At 43.0% G+C, this 12,187-nt stretch overlaps 1 long non-coding RNA gene across 1 annotated transcript in view; it reads right to left on the bottom strand.

Moving 5' to 3' along the window:
* Positions 1 to 6,098: 6,098 nt before the first annotated feature.
* Positions 6,099 to 12,187, bottom strand: part of LOC142294918 (uncharacterized) — a 64,118-nt gene continuing 58,029 nt past the window's right edge. The window contains exons 2-3 of the long non-coding RNA XR_012751320.1: positions 11,290 to 11,364; positions 6,099 to 6,180 (exon numbers count right to left, since the gene is read on the bottom strand). This is a non-coding gene — a long non-coding RNA (uncharacterized LOC142294918). The remainder of the gene's footprint in view (positions 6,181 to 11,289; positions 11,365 to 12,187) is intronic.

Here is a 12,187-nt window from a genome sequence, read left to right as displayed (position 1 = left end):
TCTCCGTGACCCTCAGGCTCCGTGACCTCAGGGATCCGGTGACGTCACGTAAAGTTCCTGTTACACCACAGCCGGCCGCAGTGTCCGTGAGGTGATGGGCTGTGGGCGGTGTTTCACTGCTCGTCACAGTCCATCAGCTCCCTCCTCCCCTCACAGCAGAGCGCTGCAAGCAGGAGACACTCTGGGCTGTGATGAGGGGTGAAACACTGCCCACAGCCAGTGAGTCAGGAAGACTGGGGCTGGCCGCAGTGTCTGTGAGTGATGGGCTGTGAGCAGTGTTTCACTGCTCGTCACAGTCCATCATCTCCCTCCTCCCCTCACAGCAGAGCGCTGCAAGCAGGAGACACTCTGAGCTGTAATGAGCAGTGGAACACCGGCCACAGCCCAGTGAGTCAGGAAGACTGGGGCCGGTCGCAATGACGAGACGTGACCAGGAACTTGACATAAGGATACCCTAGGTCACGGAGCCCGAGGGTCATGTAGCGGGAAACAGCGGTCCGCAAAAGCGCCTCCCACAGGCACTATTGCCAACATAAGGTATTTGAGAGAAACATTGTTTCTCAATATAATATCGATCTAGAAAATAAAAAATATGGGTGAACCACCCCTCTAGAGCTCAGGTTGTTCCTCCCTATTTAAAGCACGGCTTCCTTCCTGTATGTGTCGATGATAGCTTCAGTATAAGACCAAGCGATCCCAGTCTTGGTAATTTTCCTGTTCATGGTGATCCATGTTGCGCTTTTGAGTGTTGTGAGCATTCCCCTGTGGTGTGTTACTTCTTTCTCTTTTCCGTTGTTTCCCAGTACACATATTGTTTTCCCTTTGTGCTTCCCTTCTCCCATGTCCGGGTCATTTTGTGATGTTTTGTCTTTGTGTTTTCCGGCCTGTCCTAAGGGTGCGAGAAAGGGGGAGTAACACCAGCGTTTTGGACAGGAGTTAGGGTCACTCTGGGGGCTCGGACTTGACTACCATCAAGCCTACCTCCTAGATAAGGGACAGTGCAGGGTTTCAAGTCTGAGAGCCAGCCTAGGGGCTCCTGTTATGTCATTACATACCCCGTGACATTTGGATGGAAAAGTGTAACTGCGCTTTCAGACTTGTTCTATGTCCGATGTTTCAATTAGTCGGATCCCAGTTGCAGAAATCGCTGAAATGAAGGAGTAAAATCACTGTGCCAAGTGTTACTCTTCGTTGAGAGGGAGTGTGGGACTCAACAGCAGCTTTTGAACAAAAGCGTTTGGGGAAAAATGCGTCAACAATTGACATGCTGCTTGTTTTTTCTGCACCAAATCTGCAAGGAGAAAAAAGAAGCAACATCCGCACAGCATTTCAGAATTCTCATAGACTTTGCTGGCATAAGGATAGACATGTAGATTTGGGCAACAAACTGCACCAAAAAAACTGCATCAAAAACGCACCATGCGCACAAGGACTTATGGTTGTTTGTTTCACTGCACATTGTTACAAAATGAATTAGTTGAGAATCCGTAAAGTTCTTTCTGACAAGAAGTTGATGAGACTTATATTTATTTTTTTCTGATCTTCTGTGTGCTAATTTCTAATCAATAGACCACATCAAAGTTGAGCTGAACTTTAATGTGGTCATAAATCAGTTGAAAAGGACAGATAAGAGTTTCAAACTTCTTCATTAAAACCAACTCACTAATGGATGCTCAGTTAACTCATTCTGCAGCCAGCAATGTACATATTTTTATAATAGCAGAAACGTAGTTAATGTCAACCTTAATTTTTCAAGATATATAAACCAGCAAGGTCTTAAATCACATAAATCTCCTAGGATCTCCTTGATTTGTTAATGCATATATATGTATACTTTGATGGAAGTTTTTTACCCAATAATGCATTAACAAATCAAGGAAACAAGTCTACTCGATTCATGATAGTCGAGTTTCAGGTTTGCTGCATTAATATAGCCCGCTACTTTGAGTGAGATCTGTTCCCCTTCTATTTCTGGGTACCCCTATATTAGGTGGTTAGTTCCTAGGATAGATAAACAGGGGGTTAATTCTCATATGGACATATGAATGTGTCATTGATATTTGGTGTTGATTCTTGAATAGCCTGACATTGGTACTGAGTATGATGGTGTGGTTGCGCACCTATATGTTAATATGTGTGGGGCTGTGATCTAACACCATATATGTATTTGTTGTTTCTATGTTGAGTATGTCACGTTTTTCAGTGACCCTGTTCACTTTTTAATCTATACATTAAATGTTAAGTTTTACATTAGTGTCTCCTAGGAGATTTATGTGATTTAAGACCTTGCTGGTTTATACAGCAATGTACATACTATTTCACTTGAAATTTAGTATTCGCTTAGCACCTGTAAATGTAAAACTGACTGGAATCTTTTAGACCATGGCTCTGGATTTTAACTAATGACACTTGGTTGTCTCCTTTCACATTCAATGGGAGACAGCCGAATAGAGAGCTGAATGTCTTCTCTCTGCCTTAGGCCTCTTTCACACGTCTGTGAAAATAACTCACGTCTTTCACGGACGTGTCAAAGGTGCGTATTGCTGTTTATGCCACTATGTGTGTCCTCCGTGTGTTATCCGTGATAACAAGGAGAACGGGAACTTTCTGCTCACCTGTCCCTGGCTTCGCTGTCCGTGGTGCTGATCTTTGGTCTCCGGTCCTGCCGACTCCCCGCTGCTGCTGCTTCCGGCCGCAGTGAAGTGAATATGCAATGAGCATAATGAGCAGCGGTCGGAAGCAAATGACAGCAGCGGCAGAGACAGCAGGGCTGGAGGAGCTGAGTTTAGGTTTTTTTTACAAACATGTGTGTTTTCTCCGGTGCGTGTCACACGGATCACCTCTGTGTGGTTCGTGTGCGGGCCATGTGACTCCCGTGATGCCGGAGAGAAAATGGACATGTCTACGTGTGGAGCACACGGGCACACGTATGCTCCACACGTACACACGGTCCATGGCTGAACACGCACGTGAGCGCAGACCCATTGATTATAATGGGTCTACGTGTGCCCGGGTCTCCCGTACTGGAGACGTGTGAAAGAGGCCTCATAGGCATTGAATGGAGCTGTGGTGGGTGTAATTAGCCACCGCACTTCCAAGCTGTCTCTTCTCAATGGCTAAGTTCTAATTTGGACGTAGCAATGTTCACCTCGCCACATATGATCCGATAAACGTTTGTCTACATTTATTTTTTCACAAGGCAGCCACGCTCCTGCACATCATGGGGGATCATTTATACTTTGCTACATTTGCAGTTTTTTTAATCATCCCATAAGGAATGGAATTAACAGTCATTGACTAATTATTTCCAATCTAGGTTGTGACCTGTCAGATATTCAACCCCATTGTTGTGCCAGAGCCTGTGCCCATCAGAGGATTAGAGCGTTTGACCTAGAAGCTTTCTTCCCGTTGATGGGTTGGTCATTTTCTACACATGTGTATGGAAGTAGAGGTGCTGCCCACACCCCCTAAATAAATTGTGATGTTGTGTAATGTAATGCACTGTTTTAAATGTGTTTATTTTTGTGTTTGGTGAATGATATGTTTGTTCTGGCATATGAAGGGTTAATGGTTGAGACTGGCCCAGAGTGGGAGGAGTTATAGGGGCAGACAGGGGAGCTGTAGCCTGATGTTAGACTTCTGGGCCAGAGAGTCCAGTGTTGGCCGGTAGTGGGGGACCATAAGAAGGGAAGGGATCTGCCCAGCTGTGGACACGAAACGAGGGAAGCAGCTCTAGGAGCGGACGCTGTTAGAGATCTGTTACAACCAAACCCTAAAGGCTGCTTTACACTGCATTTACACAGAAAATGTAGAGGGGTTTCTTGATGCCCTTCCCCGGCACACAAATTCCTCGCCAACTCTTGACTAGCCACTCCCCTTCCATCTGGTGGACTAGTGCCAAGTAGTCTAGTATTTGAATACTATCACTCAGAAACCCTTTAAAGGGGTTGTTTTATCATGGAGAGTGCCTTTTCGGTGATCCTGGCGATCTGACTCTTGACACCCTAAACAAAACAGTTGATTTAGACATTGTAGAAGTGGCCAGACAAACATTTCTCTGTATGAGGTAGTGGATGCCAATTGACTCTTTCTCCTAGGTCATATAGGATGGGAGTCTCCCATGACTTTAAAGGGGTTGGCCACTACCTGGATAACTCCTTTTTTTAAATGAAGTAGTCCCCTTTGTAAAATAAAAATAACATATGCTAATTTCCCACACCGACATTGTCGTACCAGTGATGTCAGTGCTGACACTCCTGTGACATTGTGCCATGCGAACCCTTGCGATCAGTTGTTATCGGGCTCCTGTGCTCTCTTTTTCTTCAAATGAACCTCGGACAAGTGGAAGAAGTTGAGCGCAGGAGCTTAAAGGGAACCTGTCAGCAGATTTGGGGCTTATAAGCTGCGGCCACCACCAGTGGGCTCTTATATACAGCGTTGTAACATACTGTATGTAAGAGCCCAGGCCACTGTGTAGAACATAAAAATCACTTTATAATACTTACCTAATCAGTTGGTGCGGTGCAGACTGGTCAAAGGGGTGTCTCCGGTGCTGGTGCCTCCTCCTTCGGCTATCTTTGTTGTCCTTCTTCTGCAGCCGGGGTGCATGATGCATCCTACGTCATCCACACTAGCCGGCATTGAGGTCCTGTGCATTGTAGTGCGCCTGCACGGGACCGGCGAGTGTGTATGACGTAGCGTCCTACGTCATGCACACAGGCTTCAAAAAGAGGACGAAGATGGCCAAAAGAGGAGGCTCCGGCACCAGAAAACGGAGACGCCCATATAACCCAACTCCACCGCAGTGACCATTTAGGTAAGTATTATAAAGTGATTTTAATATTCTACGCAGCGGCCTGGGCTCTTATATACAGTATTCTGGAATGTTGTATATAAGAGTCCACTGCTGGTGGCCGCAGCTTATAGGCCCCAAATCTGCTGACAGGTTCCCTTTAATTGCGGCTGCTGAGTGGCTGAGGGGCTCATGTGGCATAACAATGTCACGGGAGCCCCAGGAGTCCCGGCACCAACGGCGCTGGCATTGAGCGCTGTTGCAGACGTTGAGTATATGTTATTTTTATTTTACATGGAGGACAACTTCATTTAAAAGGGGTTGTCCAAGTTGTGTCCAAAATAGGGATAGGTTTCTTTTCAAGAATGTTTAATATAGTCCAAATTGGAACCAAATTCATAATATCATCGTTAAAACAAGAAATGTTGCGATAGAACTAATTCTGTGCCGGGTATTGTCTTTTTCATGCCACAGATGTTCCAGGTTATATAACAAGACATCGTTCTCCAACTGGAACTGCTTCATTATTGGGATTTTCTTGGGGGAATTCTGACTAATTCTCCTCCGGAGATCCATCCAACAGTGGAACATGATAATCTGACACGCCGCACTTTCATTTCCTTTCCTAAACGCCGAGCTTCCAGGTTGAATTCATTACAATGAAGCTCTTCTTTCTGATATATTACACTCCGGTCGAGCCTCATGCATGGACAGTATTTTCTGTCTAAACTTATTTGCTGGCAGAATGTTAATTCATTAAGTATTAGTTAATATCCTTTGCTTTATGCCGATATAAAAATGACATTAAACACGATTAGACATTAACAGATGTTAAACTCGGCCGCCTTGGGGAAACTTCTTTGCATGTAACCTTTTAATAGAACGGCTTCATTGTAATAGAAAATCCCAGGCGTGAAATGTATATATACGAAGGAAATCTAGACACAAGAATATACAAAAAAAAATGGTCAATTCTGTTCAAAACCAAAAATTGGAAATTTTAGAATTTTTGGAGTAGAATTTTGAGGGGTTCTTTTTGTGGGATAAGTGACTTTGGTGGAGGAAGCTTGGTGTAAATGTGCTCAATTAGCAGTTAAATGCTCGTGTAAAACTTAGGAAGTGTCTGAAATGGCAGTAAATGCATAATAATGACGGTGCGCCTTCCCCGGCTATACCTCATCTGGAGCGAGGTGTAAGGGAATTAAAAGGGCCTCCATGAAAAGGGCTGCGAGCAATATTTTCTGTTTATGATTAAATCAAAGTGCGGTGCGGTAATTGTACCGGATGACTTTGTACAACTTTGCAGAGGATTCCTGGATGGAGTTACATCGATGTCTTGCTATTTTTTAGAATGGATTGCTTGGATACCGAATAGAGATGAGAAGATCCTGCAAAATTCAAATTTGCGGAGACGTTATTCTCCATAAATTTAATGTCCCCTAAACATTACGTGTAAAAAAAATCAAGTTGTTATACTCAACTTATGACTCACCTTTCAGGCCACCCTCCTCACCATCATCCATCCAGTCCTCAATCCATCTTCTGATCCACCGCCGCTAACACCGACATCCACAGTCATCCCATACTGAGCCGATACTGGCTCTGATGACATCCGATAGGATTTTGCATAAACACGTAAAAGGTCATGACTAGTGATGGGCAGACCTGGATTGTAGTAGGGCAGATTAAAAGTACCTGAGCACCGATCCTGGTCTTGGAGTTCTTAGGGAACTCTGGGTAACAAACCCGATCCGGCAACTCGGAAAAATTAAAAAAAAATAAAGGCAAAATAAAGAATAAGCAGGCGTGTTATACTTACTGAGTCTCCCTGGTGGCTGTAACACTGCTTCCGAGCTGCTCACACTACTACCGGGGCCACTCATTAACCTCATACATATGCACTGCTTCCCCCACTCACCGGCAGTCCTAGTGTGTCTGATTGGTTGCAGTCGAACACACCCCCACCCTGTGTGACAGCGTGTCTGACAGCAACTAATGAAAAACGCTGTGTGTGTCTATATTGGTGTAAAAATAAATAAAAAAATTGTCATAGGATCATCCTATACTATGATACCCAGGGCAGATACAGCATACGGCTACAGGCTGTAGCCCCCAGCCGTGTGCTTATCTGTGTGTCAAAATAAGAGGAACCATATGTGGCTTTTAAAAAAATATTTAAATAAATAATTTAAAAAAACAGCATGTGGTCCCCCTAATTTTGATACCCAGCCATGTTAAAGCTGACAGCTGTGGGCTGGTATTCTCAGGCTGGGGAGACCAATGATTATTTCCCCCCCAGCCTAAAAATATCATTTTGCAGCCAGCCAAGATTGTCATGATTTTAAGCAACTAGATTCACCAGTTGGTGATTCTGCAGGGACAATGCTCACAGTTAGTTTAAGTAGACAGCACCAGTGAGAAATAAATCTAAAACTTAGCCTTTAATCTTAATTATTAAAATTGTGTAATATATTAAAATACATTCAAAATTGGATCACCCTGCGGGTAGCCAAGGTCCGTATTCTCACACTGAGTCGGGATACCGTTGGACAATTACCATTAGGGGATAACAATAAAGTGTGTTTACGGTGGTGGTAAGACTGTTGTAATGCACAGTGATACAGGGGTAACGGACAGTGGTCCTGCTATTAGCATACACTATATATATATATATATATATATATATATATATATATACAGCATCAAATCCCACAGTTACTGGCAACAGGATATAGCCTTATACCTCTTTTAGGTTATTAAACACACAAACAAAAGCAAAATTGGAAGGATCTCACCCATTTAGATGATCTTCCTAAGTTTTGCACAGCATTTCCACATTGGAGGGGTCACAGCGGGGCTTGAGATCCAGGCTTGATGTAACTTGCCCTATGCCCCCTTGACTCCCGTCCTTACAAGGACGGTCCACATCTGAACCTAAGTCCTTGTGCACAACCGCCCCACATGCCTCCCGACGCGTTTCGTCACAAAGAAGTGACTCCTCAGGGGACCGGGCATGAAAGAAAAGTATGGAGGGCCAAATAGTGGTGTGGTACCTGCAAGGTCCATACACCAAATGCTGCAAACCGTTAGCCCCACAAGTAATGACTTATAAAACTATAGTCAGGACCCACATCGCCAATCCAAACGGCCTCCGATCAGGTGCATTCAATAATCACAGGTGGTCATATAATTAGATGGACACTTACCACCCTTTTGTGAGGATCATTCCCACTGGGTAACACGTGTCCTAGCGTTTCTCCATTATGCAGACTCCATATTCCCGGTGCGTGCATCGCATTTTCGGGTTGTGTATGCGAAAGTGAGGCTTGTACCTCATCACGTGGTGCAAAAAGCACCACGTGATCAGACACGTGATTTACCGCGTCATCGCTGAAATCCAGGAAGCGATACAGTGTAAGAACGCTGTGCGAGAACGAGGCTTGGACCGCGTCACGTGGTGCAAACAGCATCACGTGATCAAACATGTGATCCGCCGCGTCGTCGCTAGATCAAGGAATGCGTTCTGATTTAGAAACACGCCCCCAGGACATTCATTCAGACTGGAGGAGGAATCAAAACGCCCATTGCGTGACCTAATCGGCCATGTACTATGACAGGACTCACATAAACATACATGGCTCACATTTATTTGAACCCTCTAGGTGGTCTGAAGGCACGATCAGGTCACATCATATGACATTAGCCTGTGATGAGGCACAAGATGACACACATCACTACTTCCTTCACAAGGAAATAATGCGCCCCCAAATCATATGTAGGGGCGGTTATAGATAGCCTGACGTGATATTCCACTAAACAAGGACAGTTCTGATGAAACATGTATGTATAGGTCCATACACCCCATTATTATACAGGGGGGGTCACATCACACACGCATCAGTTTACATCATCATTATACCAATATTAATTATTCCGCTTTAAGGACCCCCCTAACTTTGCCAGATATACAGAAAATATGCAAGATGTAAAAGTGCAGAGAAATGTAAAATAAAGTGATACCCCCTGTGTCACTGTGCATTACAACAGTCTTACCATCACCGTAAACACACTTTATTGTTATCCCCTAATGGTAATTGTCCAACGGTATCCCGACTCAGTGTGAGAATACGGACCTTGGCTACCCGCAGGGTGATCCAATTTTGAATGTATTTTAATATAGTACACAATTTTAATAATTAATTATTATATTATATAATTAATTATAATTATAATTAATTAAATATTAATTTAATTATTATAATATTAATTAATAATTAAGATTAAAGGCTAAGTTTTAGATTTATTTCTCATTGGTGCTGTCTACTTCAGCCAAGATTGTCACATTAGATGTGACAATCCTGGAAGTTTAACAGGCTCATCCCGATTTCCCTGCTGTGGTGGAAATTGGGGCTAATAAGGGTTTAATGACAGCTCACAGCTGCCACTAAGCCCTAGATTAGTAATGGGAGGTTGTCACACAGGATGGGGGCGCATCTGATTGCAACCAATCAGAGACACTGGGACTGCTGGTCAATGGGGAAGCAGTGAATATGTATGAGGGTTAATAAGCAGCCCCTGAAGTAGTGTTACAGCCGCGCAGGAGACTGGTAAGTATAACGCTTGATTTAATCCCCCTGTCCCACACACCGGAGGCGGAATTCCCGGTTCATTGTGAGAGTTGTGTGGATCAGAAGATGCGATTAGGACTGGACAAGTGACGTGAAGAGCTAAGAGGCTGTAGCTTTACGGAGGATGAATTACGCAAATGTGGACTCAACTTACTAATTAGGTGACATCTGGAGGCAATTGGTCACTCAGGATTTTCTTTAGGGTATCAGACTAGAAGGGGCTGAATATAAGGGCACATCACAATTTGCAGATTTAGAAAAAAGTAAATATATCCTGTATATTTATGTATGATTTTCTTTACACTTCACAAATACTTGCTACTTGGTGTTGGTATATCACATAAACTCCAAATAAAATACTTTTAAGTTTGTGGGTATAGAGACTGTTTTAGACTCAACGTTCTGTTGTTTCAGGAAACAACACATGTATGTAGTAGCAATGGTCAGATAATGCCCCTGTCTTTTGTATTGAAGCATCTAATAAGCGTGTGAATAAAGGTCATTTTACAGTAGGGTGAGCTGTGATATCACCTATTGTGAATGGTGGATCCTGTGTTATCTACTGTATATAGAGGTGTTATCAGTCATTGTGCATGAGAAGGAAGAGGTGAGCTGTGATATCAACTATTCTGATTGGTGGAAACTATTATCAGCTGTGTATAGAGGTGTTACCAGTCATTGTACAAGAGGAGGATGTGAGCTGTGATACCGTCTGTTGTTATTGGTTGATCCTGTGTTATCAGCTGTGTATAGAGGTGTTATCAGTCATTGTACAGGAGAATGATGTGAGCTGTGATATCATCTATTATTATTGCTGGATCCTGTGTTATCAGCAGTGTATAGAGGTTTTATCAGTCGTGGTACAGGAGAGGGAGGAGGTGAGCTGTGATATCACCTATTGTGAATGGTGGATCTCCTGTGTTACCTACTGTATATAGAAGTGTCCTCAGCCATTGTACAGGAGGAGGAGGTGAGCTGTGACACTACTTATTGTGAATGGTGGATCCTGTGTTTTCTACTGCATATAGAGGTGTTAACAGTCATTGTACATGAGGAGGAGGTGAGCTGTGAAATCACCTATTGTGAATGGTGTCCTGTGTTATCTACGATATATAGAAGTGTCCTCAGCCATTGTACAAGAGGAGGAGGTGAGCTGTGACACTACTTATTGTGAATCGTGGATCCTGTGTTATCTACTGTATATAGAGGTGTTATCAGTCATTATACAAGAGGAGGAGGTGAGCTGTGATATCACCTATTGTGAATTGTGTATCCTGTGTTATCTAGTGCATATAGAGTGTTATCAGTCATTTTACAGGAGGAGGAGGTGAGCTGTGACACTACTTATTGTGAATGGTAGATTCTGTGTTTTCTACTGCATATAGAAGTGTTAACAGCCATTGTACAGGAGGGGGGAGGTGAGCTGTGACATCACCTATTGTGAATGGTGAAACCTGTGTTATAGCTGTGTATAGAGGTGTTAATAGTTATTGTGATTCTGTGTCTAATTATAATTGATACTGCTAAAATCGTCTCCTGAATGGACAGAAAGTATAAATCTAAAATATCCCCAGTGTTTAGTGTGAAAATTGCAAGATTCCTCTTTTTTTATAAAGATCATGGCGTAAAAATAAAATATACTGCTAAATTTATTTTAAAAATACAAGTAACATAACAACCTGATATAAACAATAGGTAATTTTCTGATTTACACCTGTATTTTCAGACTTTTAGTTGAGTTTATATTTCCAGTCTTTTTATTTACAATAATAAATTCTATAAGAAGAAAAAAAAATAAAAAAAATATTCTTTTTCTCCTAATAGAGCGATTTATTGAATGAACATGACCAGCGATCACCAGATATGTACCTTAGTTTAGAAACAGCTGACTGATGGGATGTACAGAGGAGTGATATTAATTTACGGTGATAGCAATTCTTCAATCTGGAAGGAAAAAAAAAAAAAAAAGAGTTTTATATTTCCCCATGAATATTTCAACAGTTTAAATATTTAATATTTCTGTACTTCAGAGGAGATATTATCCTATTACAGTGAGTTGCAGTAAAGGATTTCTTTATATTACACATATAGAGGGAGACGTGGATGGCTGCCGGAATTAAAGATAAATATTAGAAGTCAGTCCTGATAGAACTATAGAAGGTATTGCCACGTAGCCCCAGACTAGAAGGACACGTTGTATAGAAAATGGGGCCCAGGGTAAAAGGCTAAATCAATACACTGTGGATATGTAAATGTAAGAGACCCTGGTGGTGTGTCTATCCACCTCGAAGCCGTTTCGCCTCTCGTCTCGCTTCTTCTGGTGTCACGGCCATCTCTCTGCAGTATGAAACTAGTGACCGGGACTGGGTTAAGGCGGCGTTACTTGCTACGATTTATCTGATGATCTGTCGTCGGGGTCACGGATTCCGTGACATACATCCGGAATCGTTAGCGACATCGCTGCGTGTGACACCTACGAGCGACTTCAAACGATCGCAAATAGGTTGAAAATCGTTGGTCGTTGACACGTCGTTTAGTTTCAAAATATTGTTCGTCGTTTGGAACGCAGCAGATATATTGCTACGTTTGACACCCTGCCAACGGCGAACAACATCCACACGACCGCCTTGGTCAAACAATATATCGCTGAACGATGATGCGTCGTTTGTGTGATCGTTACGTGTGACCGCTAATAAACGACCTATGTGCAAACTCGGCAAATCGTTTACATGATCTGGGCGTGTCACATCGCTCATGAGATCGTCAG

This window comes from Anomaloglossus baeobatrachus, chromosome 3 (genome assembly GCF_048569485.1).
Source record: "Anomaloglossus baeobatrachus isolate aAnoBae1 chromosome 3, aAnoBae1.hap1, whole genome shotgun sequence".
Lineage (NCBI taxonomy): Eukaryota > Metazoa > Chordata > Amphibia > Anura > Aromobatidae > Anomaloglossus > Anomaloglossus baeobatrachus.
This window is presented reverse-complemented; position numbering and strand designations above follow the sequence as displayed.